At 44.1% G+C, this 24,533-nt stretch overlaps 1 protein-coding gene across 1 annotated transcript in view; it reads left to right on the forward strand.

Annotated features, from left to right (window-relative positions):
• Positions 1–24,533, forward strand: part of Grip1 (glutamate receptor interacting protein 1) — a 383,638-nt gene that overhangs the window by 118,851 nt on the left and 240,254 nt on the right. The window lies entirely within an intron of this gene.

Genomic DNA, 24,533 nt, shown 5'->3' on the forward strand with positions numbered 1-24,533 from the left:
TTTCTCAAGGGACTCACGTCTGGAGAAGAACCTAGGCTGGGATTAGCTTCGCAAACTCAAAGGGAAGAGATAGCCTCTGGTGTGGACCCTTAGGAGCCTTTGGGAGTGCTGCAGGATGAGTTATGTCTCCTGCTGTTGAAACAGAGTATTTTAGTAGTTCTGAAGCTCTTTCTTGGGGCCAGAAAACAGGGCTTCAAAACAAAACAGAAACATAAAAAACTGGGCACGCTAGTGAAAGTAGGAATATTTGATCATCTTAGGTTTAAAGAAGGAGCAAATTAGATTTGAGGCTGCATGGTGCAGAGAGGCACAAGATCTCTGTACGATTTTGAGATTTAACAAAATAGACATTAATAAAAGAGACCAGAGTAGTAATGCTCGCCAAGTAAGGTGGTATTAAAACTACTTGACAGCTGCATATTCCGAGAGCCTACATTTTAGAAAAGGCGTTAGATTCCAGGAAGGATGGTGAAACAACATAGCTATAAATATTCTCTTCACATGAAGTAACGATCCAAGCCTCTGGCAACTAGGTTTGTTTCTATTTAGAAGGAAACAAATACTGGGGAGTTTAAAATATTTCCAGAGATGTCCTAAAAGGAACAAAAGTGATGAAGGATGTCATTCTTTTAAAAATGATGGTATTGGAGCAATTTAAAATGTAGGACTCTCACAATGTATTTAATGCCGCCATTCCCATTCATTAATGATAGCCAAGAGGCTCCAGATAGACCATCCTTGATAAGGGAGTTCTGTTCTTTCCAAAAGCCTTTCATGCGGGTGTTCACAATGGTCAGTTGTGTTACTTTCCGTCGGACTCTGAAGGGCAAGCATATGCATCCCCTGCTGATGAATGGAATTTGCTTAAGACGATGCGAGCGAGATTTATGAATGAAGAGAAGATGCTGTCACTGGGCTTGAAACAGCAGAAGTTATTTTAGAATCCAGCTTGAACGACTTTCCACATTTTTAAACTCTGCGTGCGTGTGTGTGTGTGTGTCGTGAGTCTGTGTATTGTGTATGTAAGTGTGTATGTATATATGTGTGTGAGTGTGTGTGTGTGAGTGTATATGGTGTGTGAGTGTGTGTCTATTGTATGTGTAAGAGTGTGGTTGTATGTAAGTGTATGTGGTATGTGTATTGTGTATGTATTAGTGTGTATAGGTGTGTGTGTGTGTGTGTGTGTGTGTGTGTGTGTGTGTGTGTGTGTACATGTGTGGGTCAGATGACAACCCTCAGGATGAGGGTTTTTTCTTTTTACCATGTTGACCCTGAGGATAGCTCTCAGGTTGCCAGGTCTCACACATTTACTCACTGGCCTTTAAACGATTTATTTGGGGTGGGGGGAGTAAAACAGGAGGGGTAGAGAATAGCATTAGATGACCAATGCATATCCCTGGAAACATTAAGGAAACAGCTTCAGCGCTGAAGTGCTTTTCCCCCAGAGTGACTGACTTGCTGTCTATGTTTCTGGCCACCCATCTAAGTCTCCCCACCCCTTGTCTGTGTGAGCTCCCCCAAGAGATGTCTCGATTGTGATGGAGATTCCACAGCAGATGTCAGTTTCTGGTGACTGTGTCCTGGCAGATGAAGATGTGGGCCCGCCTCTTGTCAGTTTGTGAACGGGCTGTGTAGGGCTTGTTAAATTTCCTCTCCACAGCAGATCTGCTGTGGTGGTGCAGGGCACTTCAGATTTGCATGTGGAGAAGAATGGCTTAGGGGAGGGCTGTTTGGGGAAGCAGCATAAGGTTCATTAAAAATAGAAATTCCTGGTCATGTTTGCCTGTGTATTCCTGGCATCTTCAGAAACAGTCTTGACTGAGCTGCCCTCCAGAAGCTTTTTCCTTAAGAGTGGTTAAAGGGCTTAGAACTCTGTCTGCTCTGCTCGCCGCACTCTCCTGAGCTCCTCCCCTCAGTTTTTCCTCGAATCCCATCCACAAACCAGCACTGCCTTGACCCCTCAGAGATTTGAAAAGTGCCAAACGGACCTTTCCAGGTAGATCAAAGGTGTGCCTCTGTCCCTAGCCCAAACTGCTATGCTCTGCTAGGTCCTCAGCACAGGGTGCCCATTCCTTCGCCTTTCCCGTAAGCCTCGCTGAAAGAACATAGTCTGTGATCCACACATTCCCTTGTAAACTCAGAGTGCAGGCATCTCTCCCCCTTCCCCACGACGTGAGACCCACAGCTGAGAGGCAAGGGGTGGAGGGACCTGCTCTGGCTAGAGTACACAACCTTACCCTGAAACAGTGCATCGGTTTACGGAATGGCTCCTCTCCCAGCCCTGTCCCCCTCTCTCTCCTATCTGCTGCTTAGTTGCTACGAAACAGCCTTACTTTACAAGCCATTGTGGTGGAGCAGGGGGAGGAGGCTGTGCCGGGCAGAGGTGGTAGTAGTAGTGATCAGCACAGCTCCGCCAGATGACATGTAGCGGGGACCTCTGCATCAGCCAAGAGGAATTAAGCTTTGTCACTCCCCACTGGGACTACCTTCCTCCTGGTATGTGCGCAAGGAATTCATATACTGCTGCTCGCCGCCGCAGCCACCAGAGCAGAGCCCTGTGTGCACTTTGCCAGAGATCAGGGAGCAAGAATGATAGCTGTCTCTTTTAAATGCCGCTGTCAGATTCTAAGGCGACTTACCAAAGGTACGGTACCCTCCTCCTCCTTCACAGCGTGGCAGCTTCCGCAACCCAGAGCCACAGCTGAATGCTTTTTCACTTTCAAATATGACTGCCTTTTACAGTTTATTGTCGGGCAACAAAGAACTCAGAGAGATCTGTACAGATCTTTCTGTACAGGTACATTCCCCCAGCTCTGTGCTGGTTTATTCTGGCTGGGTTCATGCTGAATCGTGGTGGGGGAGGAAAAAAAAAAAGCTCGTGTGATTTTTTTTCTTTAATGACTTCATTCCTTGCTGAAAAGCAGATGTGTCTGGGTCTGGTGCTGAAGTTAATACGGGAAACCGTCATTTTGCATGCTGATTATCTGGTCAAGAGGAATCAAGTGTGCACGGATGTCCTTTCTGTGGAACACGTACTAAATGCAGCTGGCAGCTTCTGGACTGCCCAGCTGCTCGGTCCACGGAATAATTGTGTATTAATTCCTCAAATCTCATGAGCTTTTTACCAGGGTAGTTCTATAAGTGCTTCTCTCTCTCTCTCTCTCTCTCTCTCTCTCTCTCTCTCTCTCTCTCTCTCTCTCTCTCTCTCTCTGTCTCTGCCCCCCCCTCTCATTCTCTTCTCCCCCACCCTCTGTGTGTGTGTGTGTGTGTGTGTGTGTGTGTGTGTGTTAGAAATACATGGTCAAGTATGTTAGCAAATTAAAAATTGTTTGGTCCTGTGTGATATTTGAAGAAGTTTATTTGAAAGTAAAATTACAAGCACAGCCTCATGCCTTCGCATCAAGATTCATTGGCTTGGAATTGTCTCTCTCAGAAGTCTAAGACATTAACGGAAACTGTGTGACACTTCAGATGTGCTTTTTGTTTTTTTTAAGTCAGCCTAGGTTACCCTCTGGTTTGCTTGCATACATTCTATTTCAAAGTTAGTGAAGGGCTCCTCTTAATGATCCGGCCTTCTCAACACAGAGAAGGACAAGTTCCTCTTGCCTGTTTCCCTTGGATAAGTCTTTAGAGAAGCATGTATGACTGAAGAGGAAACTTTGGTCTATGGAGGAAGAGGCGGCTGGAAATGCCTTTCATTGTCGGCCTGTAATCAAGTACCGCCAAGTAATTAATGGGTGTAATTATGTTCTAGAAGCCCTGAACCTATAAATATGTTAATGGATGCCATTTCTATCAGTTTAGCCTGACATATCAGAGTTCTTTGATCACCAGCAGTGCAGCTAAAAATGCAATTAATATTTTATTTGGCAGAAGAATGAGCACAAAGCAAATAGTGACAAATAGGCCCCACACCAGTAACAGGAAGGAGAATGAAAACTGGATCCTAACTTATTGAGTGCATTTGAGAATTCTGGACAGAGACGCAATGACCCTTAGGAGGAGGAAGGCTATCCCTTTCAAATGAGGCTATTAGCATAAGGTTGTAAATTATGTTGGACTTTATCCTTTCCAGTTGCTACAAACTTACTATTCCTGTTTGCAAGTCATAATTAAAAGGCTATCTTTTATGTTAGAAGCTTGGCTAAGACAGGTATCTCATTCATAAAGTTCTTCTCCTAGCTGGGCACTTATTTATCTTGGCGTTGAGAGGTTAATGGTCTTAAAATACTGAAGCAATGTTTCTCTTCATGTGAATCCGAAATTCCTTTATGGGTCCTACATTCAAGGAATCCAAATAAGTTTTAGTTCTTAGAATTATTTGTTTTCCATTTTTCCCCAAGTCTTACATCGATGTGCTGCATTGCAAAGAGATTTAACTGTTTTTCCAAGACAGTTGCTAACTACCTAGATGATTGGGCACAACATGGATCCCCTTTTTCCTAGTGGCTACCCTACAACTCTCCCAAAATCTTCATATATGGTCTACTTGGCATTTAGTGTGACCACCAATTCATCATGACAATCTCCCTGGATATCCCCTTGTCTCAACGAGGCCATTCTCTGTGTTTGGCTGGATATTCAAATGTTTGCATAAAAACCCCTGGCAATACAGCTCACACCTTGTCAGTCACTTGTGGCCTTGTCGAAGTTCAAGTCCCAACAATGGCTGTTGTTCCAGAAATTCAGTGAGTTCCAGAGTCCACCCACAGCCATATGGTGTTCTCAGAGGCTATGATCAGATTCCCCTTTTCGGGTGTTTTGAGATGCAGGAGGACGTATCTCTGAATGGCGCTGAATTCCTCTCCATTCTCTCTGTCCACATGACTCATATCCAGTACCCAAACACGTGCATCTCTTACTCCCATTGAGGGCTGTGCCCAATCCTCTCTTTTCCAGATGCTTAGCACCGTGTTTTATATACAGAAGACACTTAGAAAGTGTCTATGGAAAAGAATTGGATGTGTCTGGTGGAAAGAGGCAGAACATTTAATTACTTGGGTGTTCTTAGGAAATACTTCAAGAACTTTAGTTCACCCTTACCCAGGTCTTAGAGGCCGAGAGGCGTGCTCCATGTGGCTAAAACCACCTTGCTCTGTGTGGCTAACCTGCTAGAGCAAAAAGCAATATGGCACCTGTGTGTTTTTTTAATTCTCTTAAGTAGAATTAAGGAGAAAGGGGTGCATTTAAAGGGAAAGTTTCCTTATAAATCCCAGGTTTTCAGCGCTTGGCTTCATCCTTACATTCTTCCTCTGTTGGTCATTTAGTAAATACCTACTCAGAAGCTATAATGTTCCTGGAACTGATGCTTTTATAGTAAAACCTGGACTCAGTGTTTCATGCTGTTGAGTAACAACTAATTCTCTTTCACTGGGATAATATTATTCCAGATTGATCTTTGAGCCACCCACAGAGACACAGGGACCCCACAAACTTAGTCGGGTACATGTTTCAAGTAAACAACGCTTCCCAGATTTGGAAATTGAATTATTTTTGTTTTAATTAAGGCTTCAAACAACTGAAAGATATAGGTATGGGGGTAGAGGGGGGATACAGAGATAGAGGATCTGTCTGGTTAAAGAGTGAATGGATATAGAGACAGAGATGGAAATAGAGTATATAGAGAGGTGTGTGTGTGTGTGTGTGTGTGTGTGTGTGTGTGTGTGTGTGACACCTTTTCATGTCCCCAGTCATCAGAGAGAATAACCTTTGACCACAAGCCTGTCCCTGTATTTTGACAGGAGCACTGACTCACTAAAGGGCCGGCCACTGTCGTGTTGTTGGCCCCTACTATTGGGATCTAGAGGAAGCACACCATCTCCCTCCCTCTGCAGTGAGCCGTGCCTACAGAATCCCTAGCCTTGAAGCCAAATCCCAAAATAACACTTTCTCAGCTCTCCAGCAACACATGACAAAGGAATTGTCTTAATGGAGACAAAAGGGCTTCTGGGCCCCTGCTTGCAAGGCTGCTTACCTGGGACGACACATTTGCACTTGAGGGGCGTCAGGCCTAAGAAGTGGGTGTGTTCTCAGAGAAGCAGATGCTCTTGCGATCTTGTGGTGATCCTGTTTTTGTTTTTCCCTAGAAATACTCTGGCCTTGTATGCATGCAGTCCTGTTGTGCAACTGTGTCCTTCTTTGCTTCTGGTTTTAGTTGAGAGTCGTGCCCTGCTGACTATGGCATTTCCCTGCCCCATGCTTTTCTCAACCAAGGTGAACGTCAGCTAATTAATATTTATTGACCTTCCCCAGGAAGCATGGCTCTGGTCAGTTTTAGTTATCTCTTTGTTCTTGTGGCCATCTACTACATAGCTCTACATTCTTCTTAGCTCAAAACTCACGTCACAGTTTCCAATGTTTTTTCCTTTCATTTCATCTGACCTACATGGTGTTTTATTTTCAGAGTGATTTCGCTTCTTCTCACTTCCCAAACACACATATGATCTGGAACAAAATGAACTGTCTCAGACTCTGTCCCATTAACGGATCCCTGGCAGCTCTGTTGACCTTCATCCCAACAGGGCATCCGGGTGAGATATTTTTGGCTGATGTCCAACTGCCCCCTGCTGTGTATTCCGCTTTCTTTTCTCCCTGACTGTCTGTCTTTCTCCTCAAAATCCTTCATTCCTGCTCTCTGACCACTGGTTCTGAGCAAAATGTGGAGCCGGTGTGTTGGGACCACACGGGTTCCTCTGCGCCGGACACCTGCCGTGATTGTGCGTGAAAGGTAAGGTCAGACATCAATCTAAGCCCTGTCTCCAGGGAGAGCTGAGACTCCGCTACTTCAGACAGCCAGCAATCTTGTTCTTAATTCTCTCCTGCAAGGACAGTCTCACCGAGGCGTGCCTGGTTATCTTTTGAAGTATTATTCCAGCGAACTCTAGGTCTCTTTAGACTCAGACGCTCTGACCCTTGTCCAGTGTGTAAAAAAAAAAATCTTATTGGAAAATTAATTGTCTATATAATCAAATATAATAATTCACTGAAAATTTTGTTTGGGTGAAAGAAAACATTTGTTATAGTTTCCTATCTGCAGAGCCTTTTGATCCAAGGAAAGCTGAATCAGCCATTGAGGGAGGGCAGCGTCATCGTCGGCCTGCGGTGGCTTCTTTTATGACAAGCTCAAATTTCTGTGCAGGTTCCTTTGCACTTCCCCATCTGTCTGTGTCTGGTCTCATGACTCCCACAGCATTCTCCTTTAATGGTCCCTCTTCTACTCTGTGATAAGATTCAGAATTGATTATCCTCTGGGTGGAGAATGCTTGCTCTCTGCTGGGTCTCATTTCTCCCGTCGGCCCCATGCGCATCCCTTTGCTAACCCTTCCCGGCCTGTCTGTCAGATCCTGCCATTTGGAACAACTTGGCTGGATCTCTCTGCCTCATTAACTTTCCAGCCCTTTTCAAACCTCACCTGATAACACATCCTTTCCTCTTCACCTCTACCCTCAGCTATCAAAAGTGGTTTGCAGGATGGGAGACGGCTCCGTTGGTAAAATGCTTGCCCCAGCAAGCATGAGGACCTGAGTTCAGATCCCCAGCATCCTCATAAAAAAGCCGAGTCTGTTTTCACACCCCAGGGATACGGAAGGATAGGCAGGATCATTCCTAGACCTAATCTAACCAACTCTAACCTAGTGAGCTCCAGATTCAAGAAGAGATGGGGAAAATGAGGTCGAGAATAATCAAGGAAGAACCAACCCTGTTATCCACCTTCTCCTCAGGCAGGAACACTCTGCACGCACAACCTGACCACACACATTTTTAAAGGGAATTTATTTAGCTTGTTTTGCATTCTATCTTACCAACATTAAAAACAAAAATGTACACATTTTAAAACGCTTCGAAAAATGTGACATCCAGTTAAACTTCGATCCCTTGCTAGGGCCCAAGGCACAGAAATAGAGAGGCCTCACTGGAACAGGAGAGATCTGAGATAGGATCCTGGTCAGGGGTTGCCGTTCTCAGTCCCGTTGAGATGGAGTTGGCTGCAGGAGACAGATTTCTCGCTGAGTTCTGATGAGTCTCTGAGATGTTTTGGTGGAACGGGGCTTGGACCACTTTATTCCCTAGTGTTCTGAGATTTTCCTTTTATAAAACAGGTCAGGCTTAGCATGATATGGTTCCGGCCTCCAGTCTGAATAGGGATTGTATGTCGGAAATGTTTTCCTCCTTCCAGGGGCGGGGGGACCTGTCCATCAGATGGGATATTCAGCTATTGTGCATGTGAACAAAAAGGGCCTCGGTTCCTTCTGAGATGATTGCAGCTGATAAGGAAGACAAACCTGGTCCATGACTGAAACACGGGAGAGCACTTTAACATAGCTACTCAATTTGCCAATAGCGTTTGGAGAAATGATTAGAGGAAGCACAGAAGTCCTATTAGCTCGCACTTGCTGAATACCTGCTATGGGCCAGCTACTACTCGACGAGATGCTTTCTGCAGACTCATACTCACAGGACGCTACTCTAGAAAAGCAGCAGTTAGAGAAGTTGAGGGATGTCTCTAAGATGGGAAGAGCTAAGAACCCATGCTTCATTTTTGCAATTATCTTTTCTATTGAGGGGAAGGGAATGGAACAACAGACCTGTGTGTGAGTAGAACCACAAAGGAGACCAACCAGAGCAGTGCTTCAGGACTCCCCTCCCCAACTCTACATGGAATAGGAGAAGGGAGTACACACGGATGTAAGAAGTGTGAACCCGTCTAGCTCTCCACTGCCAGAACACAGCAAGACCTGCCGATCATGCACATGAGTCTCAGTTTCTTCCTGAACATGAAAATGACATGTACAGACTGTTTGTTCTGTGTGGGGAAACAGGCCTTCAAGTCCAGCATGTGGGAGGCCAAGGCAGAAGAGTCAAGGGTGCAGGATAGCCTTGGAACTATATACACAGACTTGGTCTGTGCAAGCACACACACACACACACGCTATATACACACATGCATACCCACCCACCCCATACACCCATATATCCACATATACCCATACCACACACACACACACACACACACTATATATATATATATATATATATATATATATATATATATATATATACATGCATACCCAATTACCCCATACACCCATATATCCACATACACCCATACCACACACACATACACACACACCACACACACACCATATCACACACTCACATATACACACACACACCATACCACACACTCACATATACACACACACCACACATACCACAAACACATATATACACATACCACGCACACATATACACACACCATACACACACACACACCATACACACATGCAAACTATTCTGTATGGCCTCGGGCTTATTAACTATATCAAGAGTATAATTAGTTCATTTTAAACATTTATCTTAGTAAAAGAAACTTCCTTCTGCCAGAAATATATGTTTTGGTAATTTCATATCATCTGAAATTTTGAGGGAAAATGCAGGCTTTCTTTTTAAAAAGTTGTATTCTGAAATGGTTTGTTATTTAAAGGAGAGTAGCCGTCTTTTGGATCCCATCTTCTCTGTTAATCTCTTAGCAACCTTTTCCCGTCTACATGAGCTTTGGATGTTAGATGCAAAGTTAATATTCTTTGCTTTATGTTGTACACAGAAGAAGCCAGGTCGGAAAGTCTCTTTTGTAGCTATGTTACCGAAGTTCCAACATCATCTTTAACCCAAAGAATAAACAACCCCCTTGGATGTTAGTGCCACGTAGCATCTTAGAGAATGCTAGATCACCTCTAACGAACAGAGAAACATTGACCTTGGCTGTACAGCAAACAGCAACAGCCTGACCTGAGATCCCTGGGTCTGGGAGGACCTTCAGCAAAGTTTCTTGGCTTATTAGGAAATGGGAGAATTCTCACTAATAGCTCAAACTACATTAATAACTAACTGGATGTATTAAGTATACTGTAAATGTGCTTCACAAACTTTGAGCTCATTTTTAAAATAAACATGATTTCCGAGCAAAGGTAGATACCCAATTTTGCTGCAATTGGGTTAAAAAATGTTAAGATGGCGAAGAACAACTGAAGCAAATAGGTTCGCAATGCATTCCGTGTGCCTCGTGTACAGGCACGGGGGGTGGGGGGAATCAAATCCATGTGCTTTTCAGTAAGACTTAAAAGTATGCCAAGTGTTTAAGTGTATTTTTCCCTAGATATTCCCATACCCTTAGTCACGCTTGAGCATCTGAGTGTCCACTTTGACTATGTGTGTGGCATACCATTCTGTAACGGTTACATTATGATTCATTATGTAATGACACATTACATTAGGATGTGCATCCCTAAGTTGTTTCTGGCTTTTCAGGGTAGTAAAGGACATAGTGTGGAGTGTCCCTGAAAGGGTCCTTTGTGCTGCATGGAGGTACAACTGTATGCTTTCACTTTCGAGCCCCCTGACACCTACTCCTAGGGAATGGTAGGGAACGGGACCTGCACCTTCACCCACTGCGTTTCTAAGCAACGAAGGTTGTAAATACAACTAAAACTCAGGGAGAAGAATAATGTTCTCAAGCTATGCTATCCCAAGGCAAAGGAAGAAGGGGCAAAAGAAGAGGTGGCTTTGTAAGTAGATCACTACTGACCTGTGAAGGAGCAGCAGATGAGCCCTGCCCAGGACGAACTGAGCACTTTAGGTGCACCCTAAGAATGTGAGAGCATAACATCGTATGGCAAGGCTAAGAGTGAATGCCTGGGTGGGTGGCAGTGAGGAGGAAGATGATGATGTCACAGAGAATGTTGGTATGGGACAGGGAGGTTCTGACCTCAATTTGTTTGTTTGTTTGTTTGTTTGGGGAAAGAGGTTCAATGAAGACAAATTAGAAGGTGAAAACTGAGAAGTAATGTTTCCTATAACATAGCAAGCCAGGTGAGGGTGGAGGGCAGCGCCAGGATGCAGGCAGAGGTAGGCAAGGCCAGGAAAGTAAGTGCCTTCCCATCATGGTGGCAGGAAGCCTGGGAACACTTCAGGTCCACGTGAAGGATATGAAGTGACTTGACTTTATTAGTAAATCCAGAGTCCCCACACTTGTGTTTTTTATAAGCGCTTAATGCAAGAGTTTCTAAATATCCCACTGCATTGAAACCCCGCAAGAGCTTAAAAAATAATGGTGTGTAGAGATGATGATTTAATTGACTGGGGTGGTAGGCAACACTGTAACACGTTAACAGAATTCCTTAGGAGATACTGTTGTGTAGAGTTTGGGAGCCCTGGGGTAACTGTTCAGGCAGCGTGGTGCAGGCTAAGCCTTTAGAGTAGGGCTTACTCCAGCCGGAACCCCAGGAAGTTAACTGCCAGGAGAAGAAGTAGGACTCACACTACCTGGGATTTTGAGGACAGAAATTATAGCAGCGCTCCATATGAGTGACGTCATTAAAGCCTCAGAATGAAGCAAAATTGGTGAAGTGAGGTGGAGGGAGGGAAAGCAGGTCAGGGGAGGGACAATTAACACTCAAGCCCGTGAGAAAGCTATGTGGAAACTCACTACTATAGAAGCATTCTACATTTATAGAAATATAAGCATATCAAGTGTGTGTGTGTGTGTGTGTGTGTGTGTGGTGTGTGTGTGTGTGTGTGTGTGTGTGTGTGTGTCTATATTTGGCTTTTTGTTTTGCTTTATTTTGAGACTGGGTTCACTGTGATAACCTGGAGCTCACTATGTGGATCAGGTTCACCTCGAACCCACAGAGATCCACTTGCCTCTGCCTCCCAAGTGCTGGGATTAAAGATACGCTCCAATCTGCCCAGCTAAACTAGGTTTACATAGAGTTTTCCGATAATATCCATGGTGGTGAATGTTGAGGGCAGGGCTTCCACCTGATATCACAGGCTACCAAATAAAAGTCCAGTGCCGGGTATAAACGACCCCTTCTGACCTGTCCATCAGAAGGTTCCCTTAGACCCTCCCAACAAACATTCCAAGCTGCTGCTGTTACTCTTGATTGCCCCATCAGAATGCGAAGGTGAGAGCCTACTGTGGATCACACTACATCTGTGAGTCACTGCAGAAGGAGAAACTAAGCCGGTAGCTTCTTTCCCACTGGCTAACTCCCACAGTGCAGGAAGGCAGTGTCTACACTACCAGAGCAGAAAATGAACTTTAAATCTGAGCCTGCTACAAACCTTGTAATCTACAGATAATGCCTAGCCTGACAGGACATGCCCACTGATGGATGTTACAGTGGCATGGATGTTAGGGGAGTAACCAACCAACCTGAGGTAGGAGGTGGGGGGGCCCTCAGGATGTACCAGAGACCTGGGAGGTGAGAAACTCTCAGGACTCAAATGGAGGGGCTTTAGATGAAATGCCCTACAGTGGGGAGAGGCAACTTGTAGAGCCCCCCTCCAGTAGAAAGACAGGGGGCATCAAGTGAGGGATGAGGTTGCCATCCCACAATCAAAAACTCTGACCCAGGATTGTTCCTGTCTGAAAGAACTGCAGGGACAAAAATGGAGAAGAGCCTGAGGAAAAGGAGGTCCAATGACAGCCCAAACTGGGATTCGGCTCAAGTGGCAAATCCAAGGCCTGACGCTATTACTGAGGCTGTGGTGTGCTCACAAACAGGGACCTATCATGACTGCCCTCCCAAAGACCCAAAAGCGGCTGAGTCAGATGCAGATATTTGCACCCAACCAGTGGACAGAAGCTATGGTTGAATTAGGGAAAGGCTGGAGGAAGCTGAGGAGGGGGGCGACTCCATAGGAAGAACAGCAGCCTCAGCTGACCCACACCCCTGGGATCTCTCAGACACTGAGCGCCAACCAGGCAGCACACAGCAGCTGAGATGAGGCCCCAACACATGTACAGCCTCCAGAGGAGTCCCAGGTCTGGGTTCAGTCAGATGCACCTAACCCTCAAGAGACTGGAGGCCCCAGGGAGTGAGGAGGTCTGGTGAGGTGAGGGTGGTTGGGTGGTTACATCCTCTTGGAGATGTAAAGGTGGGGGGAGTATGGGATGTGGACAGTCAGAAGGTGTACCCAGAAGGGGATAAAGTCTGGACTATAAAACAGATTAAGAATAAACTTAAAAAAAAAAGATGCAGATTAAAAACGGTGACACACACCCATGTTCATAGGTCTGGGAACACAGCTTGGTCCCTAGCCTGGCATCAGCAAAATGATACACGCTGGTCTGGTTAATGAGGGCACGGTTGCCTTGGTGATTTCTATGCTTACCTTCTTCGGTGGTCCACTAGTAGGAAGTCTTTAGCTCCTGGCAGTCGGTAGCGGCGTGATCCAGAACTGTCCAGAAGGCTAAGGGAAGGCACGCTTTATTATCACGTGATGCTTCTGCCTTTACTATCTAGGGCAAACTGTTGCTTCCTAGTTCCTCACCCAGGAAGGTCTTCAAAGAGATAGCGGCTAAATGCTGGTGTGCGGGTGCATGCCTGTAATCCAAGTAGTCTCCAGGCCGAGGCAGGAAGCTGAGGAGTTCGAAGACCACATTGGCAGCATAGGGAGTCCTAGGCACACGCCTGGACCCGTGCCATTCCTTTCTCAAAGGGGTGGGGGTGGGTGGAAAGGGAGGGATGTGGAGAGAGAGAGACAGAGAGAGACAGAGAGAGAGAGAGAGAGAGAGAGAGAGACAGAGAGAGAGAGAGAGAGAGACAGAGACAAAGGCAGAGAGAGACGGGTTAGAGAGAATGAGAAGGACTAGCTAAAAGGCAAGGTTGCAAACCCCTGTTTGGTTGTGTGGAGAATGCTGGTTTTCCCCACCTTCCATTCTCCTTCTTTACTTATCTTCCAACTCTGATGTCATTCTACTCATGGAAAAAGTTCAAGTGCTCCAAGATTTGCCTCCCAGCCTGCACAGGCCTGTGCTGCCCGCTGAGCTTCCTATGAGCCTAGTTTTTGTTTGTTTTTTAATAACCTTTCAGGGTTTTTTTCAATCACTGGTGGAAGTGAGCTCCCGAGGATCACATGATCGTGTGCATCTCCCTACACCTACTAATTTCCCCTTTAACTAGCTGGGTGTTTCTTGCCCTCCTCCTTCCCTCCTCTCCCGGTCTGCCCAAGCTGTCTGGAGGAAGCTTCTGGCAGGAGGCCAGGAACACCAGGGAGCTGGAGACTGAAGGACAAACTATTGTTAAATTCTGCATGACAGAATTCCCAATTGACTTCAGCCTGAGGAACGTTTAGGGCCCCACAGAGTTTCTGATTGAATTGAGTGTTTTCTGTTCTACTGAGCAAGGTGACTTGTACCATTCAAAAGTCAACTTCATTTAATGCCTTTGCCTTCTAAGTGGTCTGTTGATAAATTTGGTTCATAAGCTGTGAAAATTCAGTTTTAAATTCCCAGAATTAAATCAGTTCCCACGAGTGATTAATTCCTGATATGTTAATGTGCATTTTATTGGTGTGCTGCTTATTTGTTTGATTTAAATGCCCATCTCCCCAATTTTAAAATCTGTAAAAGAGTTAACAGCCAAAAGGTATACACACTGACCACAAATGTTCGCTTATGTTACCTCCCAATGTGTAAGGGAAAGGCTGGCTCTAAAACTACAAGAAAAATGGTATCCAGAGATTTTTAGAAGTTTTTGGAAGATAGAAAGCAAAGCCAAATTTACAGCCAAGAGGGAACCTAAGAAAAAAAACCTGAAGAATCAGATTTAGCAATGGAACCACAGCCAAACTGCATAGTAAAACAGAGGAGTGCAGGACAGGGCAGTGCAGGGGCGAGGGTGGGGGTGGAGCTCTGAGGCCAAGGGGCGTGGCAGGGGCGAGGCTGAGGCAGAGAGGCAGAGTATAGACCTGGGTCTGTTTTTGAAGGAAGGACCAGACTGGGAGGTTTAACTCCATCCCTCATCACCCTCCATTATACTCCATGATCAAATTTAGAAGGACAGTCTCAGAAACTCATGAGTCTTTGTGAGTTTTCAGTCACAGTGAGCCCAGAGCAAAGCTTTCTGGGAAACATCCGTACAGTCTGTGATGGACAGGTAAATATACATCCTGTTTACTTTGCTACCTGTGGCCTGCCCTAGACCCTGCTTGCCCTCCTAGGGAAGACTGATCAAGAAACCCAGGCACTGTAACCTGTCCTCACTACTTTCTTCCTATGATCTGACTCTTTTGTCTTGCTGTTGTTTTTATGTGTGAGTTTTATCCGTTTCTTTCCCTTGTTTTCAAGAATCCATGAAAACATCGTTATATCTAATGTAATGCTATATAGAACTAAAAAGACAGCATTACTGCTACATGCAGTAGAGGAATGAGTCTGAAATATAATAAGGAGTCAAGGAAGGTAAACACAAAGAAACCCAAATGACTTAGTTTAGGGCCAAAGACATCAAACCCTAATTTGTAAGAATTGTAAGCTGGACTAGTTACTGACTCAAGAGAGGAGAGGAGGGGGACGTTTGAGGGATACAGACCCTCGTGTATTTCATAATCTAATCTGTGATGCCCACACTGGAATATATATATATATATATACATATATATATATATATATATATATATATATATAATTTGCACATGGTGTATGCATACATACAGACATACATTATTTATTCTTGGTTTGTGTGTTTTTGCACATGTGTACTCTATTTAAATGAAAGGATATTTTTAAGTCAAACGTTTAAATAAAAATGTCCTTAGGAAGTGAGGCATCGCATGGCAGTGCTCATCTGTGAAACTAGCGACTGGGAATGGAGGCAGAAGAAATGGAGCAGGAAGAAGGTCAAGCCTGGACTACAGTCAGCGTGAGCCCCAGCAGCAGACCGAAGTAAAAATAGCAAATAAATAAGTAAATAAATAAGACTTATTATTTCAATTTTATAAGCAAAGCTAATAGAATACCTTATCCCTACCAGAATGGAGAGATTATGTAAATGAGATAGTTTTCTCCTTCAGATTAGAGATAAACACAACTGAAAATGGATAAATGATAACATTCACTTTAGAATCTTCCAAAAGTTTGAAATCTGAAAAAGTAGAATGAGGGGCTGTGCTCAGGGGTCTTCCCTGAGAGCTCTGGTCTGGCTAGGTGCTCGGGGTCAGGAGAAGGGGAAAGAACTCAGGCAGGGAAGGGAATGGCTTTCACCACCTCCACTGCTGGTGCTGCTCCATCTGGCAAGGCTGAGCCAGCAGGGGACTGACCAGCTGGTGAGGGGTGCAGGGGAGCTTCTGGTGGCCATTTCCGGAGAGCAGATCTCTTCCCCAAGCCGCGGTGTCACAGCTCTTATGACAGAAGCTCTCAGACTATGGAATAATTCCTGTACACCTTTAATCCTTCTGAACAGGATTCTTAAATAGTTTTGGGATGGTCTGACAGCAGGTACTTCCTATTGGTTTGGCCTGAGAGCTTGGGAAGACCTCATCTACATATTTGGGGCTGTGGTCCTGCTTCTATGTGACTGATCTGTCTTGAGCCTATGTGACCTGTGGTCACGTCCTCACCTTTGGAGGAGGGGCTTGGGACATTGTCCTCTGTGACTGATCTGTCTTGAGCCTATGTAACCTGTGGTCATGTCCTCACCTGTGGAGGAGGGGCTTGTGGCGTTGCCCTACAAGACTTATCTGTCTCAAACTTCTCTACAGGGGGTTGTGGGAGGCTGTAGCTACGTGAGGGGCCTGATATCCTGGGAGACTGGGAACGTTCCTGCTGTCCCTTTTAGGGTCCCCAGGGATTCAACCTATCTCAGCCAGGAATCAGGGTGCCTTTCACAGCCCACCGCCCCACAGTAAAGAATTTTCATATTGATGAATAGAAACTGGGGAGAAAGAAACAAGAAGGAGCATCCACCTTTTACTCCTCTGTTCCATTAACATTCAAAAGAAAAATGCAAATTGGTAAAAAGCCCCATTTCTGCCAGGAACAATAGCCACCATTTCTCTAATGCCTGCCACCACTGAGGTGCCAAATGGAATATTCCCTCCATCTTACTTGTCTCAATTAAATCTTCACACCTCATTCTTCCCCAGGTTTATTAAGATGAAGCTTATTAACCCAGTTCTAATGCTAAGGGAGTTGAACATCAAGACACCCAATTATTTTACAAAAAGGATAAAACAGTATTCCGGAAAGTTTTCAGGTGGCCAGAATAGATTTGTCGTGGTCTTAGGTTTACATTTGAGTTCCCCAGAGGCCAATGTGCATCAGGTCGGGTACTTTTATGATGTTTGTTTTAAGAACTTACTACACTTTACATGTATGTGTATATATGTGTGCGTGCGTGCACACACACCCACATGCATGTGCACTAAGCATGTGTGTGGAAGTCAGAGGACAACTTGCAGGGTTTGGATGTCTCCTTGCAGAGCTGGAACTCAGGTTGTCAAGCTTGGTGGCAAATACATTTACCCACTGAGCTTCCACTCTACCCTCTCATTGTGTTTTTGGCCTCGTTCCCCATTTAGAAACTAGGAGAGATCACCACTGCCCAGCAATGAATTCTAGAAGGGAGGGTGACTACTGGTATTGTTGCCCTGTGTGCACAATGCTATAATTATGATATCACAAATGTTGTGTGGAGTTTTGCTACCCCACTTTTAGCCCCAGGCAGCCAGCGTTACCAGTCTCCAGCCCAGAGAATATTGGATCAGAGGATGAAACACACAGATACACCCATTGCTCAATTTCAACCTGCCTTCTTGATTCAATTGCTGGGCACTGTTAATCTCCCGCAGCTAGCGTACCCTTCCCAGTACTCTCAGCTCAGCACCTCTGAATCTGCCCTCACCTTCGGTTGTTCAGTTACTTTTAGTCCCAGCTCATCACCCTAACCTCCCGCCTGGAGAAGCAGCCTGTGGCTGCTCATCCTGAGAACTCACATTGCTGGTCGCCTTTTGTCCCTCTGGAGCATGGTGATAACTCTTCTTCTCCAAACGCATGAGGAGAATCTTGTGCATTGATTTTTGGAGCTCAGCCCCAGCATCTCCTATCCTCTGTCCCCTCCTAAAACTAATTCTGCTAAATGCTCATTTTGCCTCAGTCAAAAATGAGCTTGGTAACTTATCTTGGAATGCATAACAAACTGCATACTTTGTTACGCAGAGGCAAAGTTTTATAAGCATATTAAAGGTGCCTGGAGGTTAAATAGGAAATAAAGCTGATTAATTTCACATGATCCACCATATTCTAATTCTATCTAGTGACTGGACTGTTTTCTGAGTAATCCCAGCTATACTAACAGAAGCCAGACTTTAAGCATCATCAATACACCTCTCTACACGTCAGAACGTCTGGGAAACGAAGGTGCCAGTCATCAGCAGATCCTGCCTCAGGAGCTCCCACACGGCAGACTTCTCAGACACGCACTTGGCAAGACCTGAGAGATGGAAAATTCACAATTACGTTTTGTGAATCACCTCCAGTGCCAGCACTCTCTGGTACGGCTTATAAATTTAGACTCATGTGCTTTAGAATCAACACATGTAAAAGGCAACGCGTGTCCTGTTACCAAAAAGAAAATGTAGAAGTCTGACAAATTCTTTCCTAGACAGAGAGCCCTCCCACACACATCTACAAAGGGACTAATCTTCAGCCCATGAATTACACTCCCTCCACACAACATATGCCTCCATACTGCGGGGCTCTCTGAATTTGAATCTGTCCAATCATTTCAAGTTTGTCCTTTTCCATGAATCACAATGGAGATGATTTGACTCTGTAGCATTTAAAGGGCAGCTACCACACCTAACCACTGAAATTATGAAGGACATTGGCGACCATTAGCTGGCATCTCCCTCTGCAATCAACTGCTCCCAGGAGAGCTTGCCTAAGAAAGGTCTTTGCATGGCGTGCCCACCCAGCTGAGTGAGGAGAATTTCAGGGACTGTCCAACGTTTCATTGATATATCGGAGAATGTTGTCAAATATTAACATTTCTATCGTCTGCGTCTGAGTATTTTAGGGCAATGATTAATCAATACATTCTGGTAGTGAGACCCTGGCATCTTTCAATTTAGTGGAGCCTGGGGGTGCTTTATTCTAATTGATTTCAAAAGATTTTCCTGCTGTCTTCACGAAGGTGAATGGGAGGGGTGCACCACCACTTAGAATTAGAATTTGATCTGTCAAACAAGCATTCTTTTCCTCACTGGCCCTGACAGGAGTATTTGGGTGCACCTTTTGGAAAACTGTTAATAGCCTGGGCTCCAGTCCAAGATCATACAGCTTCCCTCTGAGACAGTCCTGTTTGTAGAACCAAAGGCAAAAAGGATCAATGAACACAATACTCGGTGCGATAAGGGAGAGCAGTAATCAACAGAGGTTCGTTAATGTGAGATATTAGGTTGAGTGACTCAAGCTGACCATTCTCTCTTTATGAAGAGACAAGGTACAGAATCTCAATTACTCTGGTAGAATGAGGAATTTTATGAGCTCTTCCTTCAATATTTAAGGCAAATTTAAAAAAAATACTGTGTGTGTGTGTGTGTGTGTTTGATATATGTACTGCAGTATACCTGCCATAGTATATGTGGGGTGGTCAAAGAATTATTTCGTGGAATCAATTCTCTCCTTCCTTTGTGGGTTCTGGGGGATCAAACTCAGGTAGCCTGGCTTGTACTTGGCTCATTCTTTTCCCTTCAAAACTAAGCTTTTGACACCAGTAAGAGAATTGTTGTCATTTTCATTGAAAATAAAAATTTCCATACACTATATTCTGATCATGCGATCATCTCCTCCAACTCCTCCCAGATACTCTCCACCTCCCAACCCCATCCTTTCTCCCCCCCCTCTCTCTCCATAATGACAACAGCAAAAATAATAACAACAACAACAACAACAGAAGCAGCAGCAAAAACCCAATCATACAAAAAAAAGCAAACAAACTAGATTACATATAAAGACAAAGATAATAAAAAAGAAGCAAAATCAACGGACAGACTGACACACACACACACACACACACACACACACACACACACACACACACACACACACACACACACACACACACACCCCTAGAGAATTTTTTAAAGTTGTTATACAGAGCCTAGGAAGAGTCACACTTATAAATCAGAAAGTATAGGAACCATAACATGAACTAATTTATTCAGTCATCCGAGGAAAGCATTTTTCTGTATGTCCTCCTTGAGAAGTTCTAACACTGTGTCATCCTCTTCACACAGGACTCAAAAGTTATTTGCAGAAATTCACTAGAATTCCTGCTCCCCACAAAGGAATGTGATCTTCCAAACGCCCCTGAAGTTGAAGGGTTTGGAGTGACATCTTCTGTACTGGGAAGGTGTTGGGCATCCCTGGGTGGAAAGCTAGGGAAGGACGCTCAAAAGAAAGGAGCAAATGAGAAAGGAGGGCAGTCTATAGCTACAGACTGTAGGCTCAGAGCACCAGGAAGGCAGATACCCATCAGCCCTGGCTCCACAGAAAAACCTCTGTAAAACATGGAATTGAATGCAACAAGACTGGCTGTTTACCAAGCCAAGTTCCATCTCTGAACGATGGGATGCTAAAAGTGTTTCAACTTAGGGTTTTTGTTAATTCTTCCAAGGATGGTTGGTGTCAGTCTGCATACACAGAAGTAAGGGTAGCCTAGGATTAGAAAGCTGAGCTGTCCATTGAGCCTGGAATAGAATAGGCTGCATCTTTACTCCTGTGAAATCAAAACCTGGCACCATGGCTGTGACTAGACCTTTGCTGACTGAAAATTTCCTGTCCCATCTGGTTTACACTGTGACATCTCAGGATGGCTGTACTACCTCACAAAGAATGCCCACAGAATGAACAGTCATTTTACTTAAAATATCTTTAGAACAGAGATGGAGAGAAAACAGAATGAAGGCGGTTGTGAAAATGTGAGAGGATCCTTCAGCCGAGCCCCGGGTGAAGCTAGTGGTAGACTCCGAAACATGCTAGTCTGGGGAAAAGGAAAATACACAAATCATCCGATGGTCCTGTCCTTCTAGAGAAATCCCCAGTACAAAATACATATTCAATGGAAGGCCCTCTGAGATTTAGAGAAAATTAAACTGAATTTTCCCAGAAAGCTTCCTCTAGGTGAAAATGGAAATATCAGTAGGCATGGTCTCTTTTAGTTCTGTTTGCTTCCCAGTTATCACAAATTAACACAGGTCTCATTTCCACAGAACCTGGTTTTCAGAGTCAGCTCTTCCCTCGCCTTCCCTTTCTCCCTCTCTCCCTCCATGACTATGGGCCTGCCAATCCTTCCTTCCTTCCCTCCTTCCTTCCTTCCTTCCTTCCTCCCTCTCTTCCTCCCTTCTTCCCTTCCTTCCTCCTTTCCCTCCTACCTTCGGTCCCTTCTAATTTAAAATGTAATCGCCTCTTCTGTGAAAAGCAAGCTTTCCTTATTTCAGTATTGCAAAGGCTTGGCCTTTGTCATTGACTTGAGCAAAGCCCTTGTCAGGATGGAAACCTCTGGGGCAGTAGTCAGTGTACGTAGTCTGGTAGTCAGTCAGTGTAAGGAGCTCTTCCTGGAGCTTCCTACTCTGATGATTCTGCCTTCACCTTACCACACAGGAGTAATTACCTCAAATCTTATTCAAATCTCTAACTGGATTAACCATGGAGTTAGATGTATTTTCAATGTCTCTAAGAATACCACTGCCTATCACTGCATTAAGTCTTCACTAAAAGTTGTCAAGATTGTTGCCCACACTGACTTGAATATTTACAAATATTTAGCATGTATGGTAGAGAGTTCATGTTTATAATAATGTACCGTATTCATTTCTATTTATGTGAAACATACAGATATGTGTGTGTATTTATATGCTGGATGTTTCCCTGTGTGAATATGTACATATATACACATAAGTTTATTAGATGCTCTGCAGAAATAATTGATTTTACTTAAATACTTAAAACAGTAGCCACTATTCATTCTCATGGATCGTACCTGCAACAACTATTATGTAGCAGACCATCATTAAATATGTAGCTACCTAAATGGAATCTGATCGATAATCAAACAAGTGGCTTGGCTTTGCCTTTGTGTGTCCCTTCAAAAACCAAAGGCACTATGGGCCCGCCCGCCTGCCTGACCTCTGGTAGCAGAGGTCACCATGTGAGGAAGCAGGCTGTTTCGGCTCATGAGTAATGCTTACGTGAAATCATTTTGTAAACAAACTTTGCAGTTTAAATACTATAATCATACAATCTATTTTTTAATAATAGACCCTAGATTACTAATAGCTAACAAAAGGAAGCTGTTAGCTGTCGGATAAGTTCTCAGTTTAACATGCCAATTACAGCTAAATCATTTTGCCTGTCCTATAGACAGCGTTGAACATTGAATAAGTGGATGTATCATAATGTGAGCAAGTTGATAGGGTTTTTTTTTTGTAGTATCGGTATATTGTCATTCATCTGACTATAAAGACACATCAACATCCTAGAAAGTAGTTATATTGTATTATTGATTATAATATGTAATATTTAGCTACCGTTATGAGACAGATTTGTTATCTGAAGAGCCAAGTAAAGACTAAAAGATAGATTATGAAAATTCTAATGCTAGTACTGGGTCGATCCTCTAACTTCCAGGTGGATAACAGTTTCCTAGAGAATATTTATGCCAAGGCAGTTGTATCTCGTGTAGCTTAGACATCACCATGAGAATCCCAGAGCAGGACACATAGTTCCATTTTTCTCTCTAGAGAAGCATCAGCATTGATTTGTTTTGATTACCGCCTTGGTACAGCAAACAGAACGATTTGAATAGAAAACAATCCTTTGCTTATTTTGTGTGTACAACCTGTATGTGAGCCTGAGATATATCTGTGGGATTTACAGTGTATAAAATCATTTTCTTCTCTGGTCTGAAAGCAAAATAGTACTTCATTTTCTTTTCCACCAGAAGGGTTTACAGAATTGCAAGACAACAGTTCACCAGGAGTTAACAGTTACTGAGGCTTTTGTGGGTATGTGATATAAAACCAAATGTTTCAAAGAGTATTTTTTTAAAACATCCCTGCTACAGAAACATTCTAGGAGCACGGTCCAGATGGAGAACTTGGGGGGTGGGGGTAGTGCTGCTCTGTTACATTGTAGCGTATTTGTTCTTGATGTTAAATTAAAGTCTGTATGGAGATTGGTGCATGTGTTCTCTATATGTAGCTTCTTTTTTTTTTTTCCTATTATTTTGCGGAGCTGGGGACCGAACCCAGGGCCTTGCGCTTGCTAGGCAAGCGCTCTACCACTGAGCCAAATCCCCAACCCCTTTATGTAGCTTCTAAAATGAAGCAAAGCTGAAATAACCTCAGGATGTGTCACAGTGCGCCTGCCACATTCAGGTGCAGATGTAGCTGTCTGACACTCCATTCTTTTTAAATACATGACGACGACGACGGCTTCATTTATTGGATTTCACATAGTTATTGAGCTCCTGCTTCTGTGGGTGAAATCGAACTCTGAACTGAGGAGGTCTATACAGAGACAGACAGATCAGACACCGCCCCTGCATCTGCGTGAGCTCATTTCAAATGGTCAAGGAAGGCGAACGATGTTAAGGGACACACACTCTCTCGAGGTTACGCAAAAGCATGAAAGGGATCGTGGGGTTTCAGAGTGAAGCGGAAGCTGGATTGAGTTGGAGTAGTCAGGGACCGGCTCTGATGCGATCATAATTGAAAGGCATCTGCGTAGCTAGGGGAAGAGTGTTCTGTGCACAGAGTATGCGCAAAAGCATGTAAACAGGCATGGCATGGCAAGAACAGCTGGGTTTGATGCTGTGAGAGCAGTGTGTGCAAGGCTGGGGGGGGGCAGCGGCATGAGCAAGGCTTGGGGGCCAGGAGCTCTTCCTCTCTGGGAGAATTGAAGTTGATTTTTTTTTTCTGTACACAGATGCAGACATCTCTGAAACATTCCTAAAAGGTGGAAACCTAAAACTGCAAATTAATCTATTCTTCTTCTTTTCTTATGTGATATTCATTCGCACAGCTAGGATACACAGTTCCTAGCTGTAGAGAGCCCTTACCCCAGGCCTGTTAGCAGGAACAGTGGTCTTGAGCATCTCCTGCATGGTTTCCATTGATCTCATTGATTTCTTTGTACTTTGCATTAGCATGTAACTGGATAAACATTCATTTTATATATATATATATATGTATATATATATTGTTTACTAAGCACTGAAACAACTGTGTACAATCATGGTAAGCTCAAGAAATTTTCCTTTCGGCAGGCTTATCAGGAAGGAGATTCCTCCATAGAGAGAGAGTGTAAACTGTTTATTGTAATTTAAAGTATGTCTTGTGTTTCTGGAGTTAGAAACATTCCCATTACATTCCTATGGGGTTTTAGACCTTTCAGAGTAGAGTCTGCAGCTTCTCTCTTACTGCCATAATGACACAGGTATGCTGCCTTAAATACTTAAATACTCATCCTCATAATGACACAGGCATGCTGCCTTAAATACTTAAATACTCATTCTCAAGAGACCCTGGCACATGCTGGATACTGAGGAAAATCTGTAAAATGTGAAACAGAAGCCCTATGTAGGACAAAATGTGCTATCTGAACTCACACAAACATGGGGCATGCAATCTTATTCCCAATGACAGTCATTTCTTCACTTTTACGTCTAGTAAACATGTTCAAGCAT

This window comes from Rattus rattus, chromosome 1 (assembly GCF_011064425.1).
Source record: "Rattus rattus isolate New Zealand chromosome 1, Rrattus_CSIRO_v1, whole genome shotgun sequence".
Classification (NCBI taxonomy): Eukaryota; Metazoa; Chordata; class Mammalia; order Rodentia; family Muridae; genus Rattus; species Rattus rattus.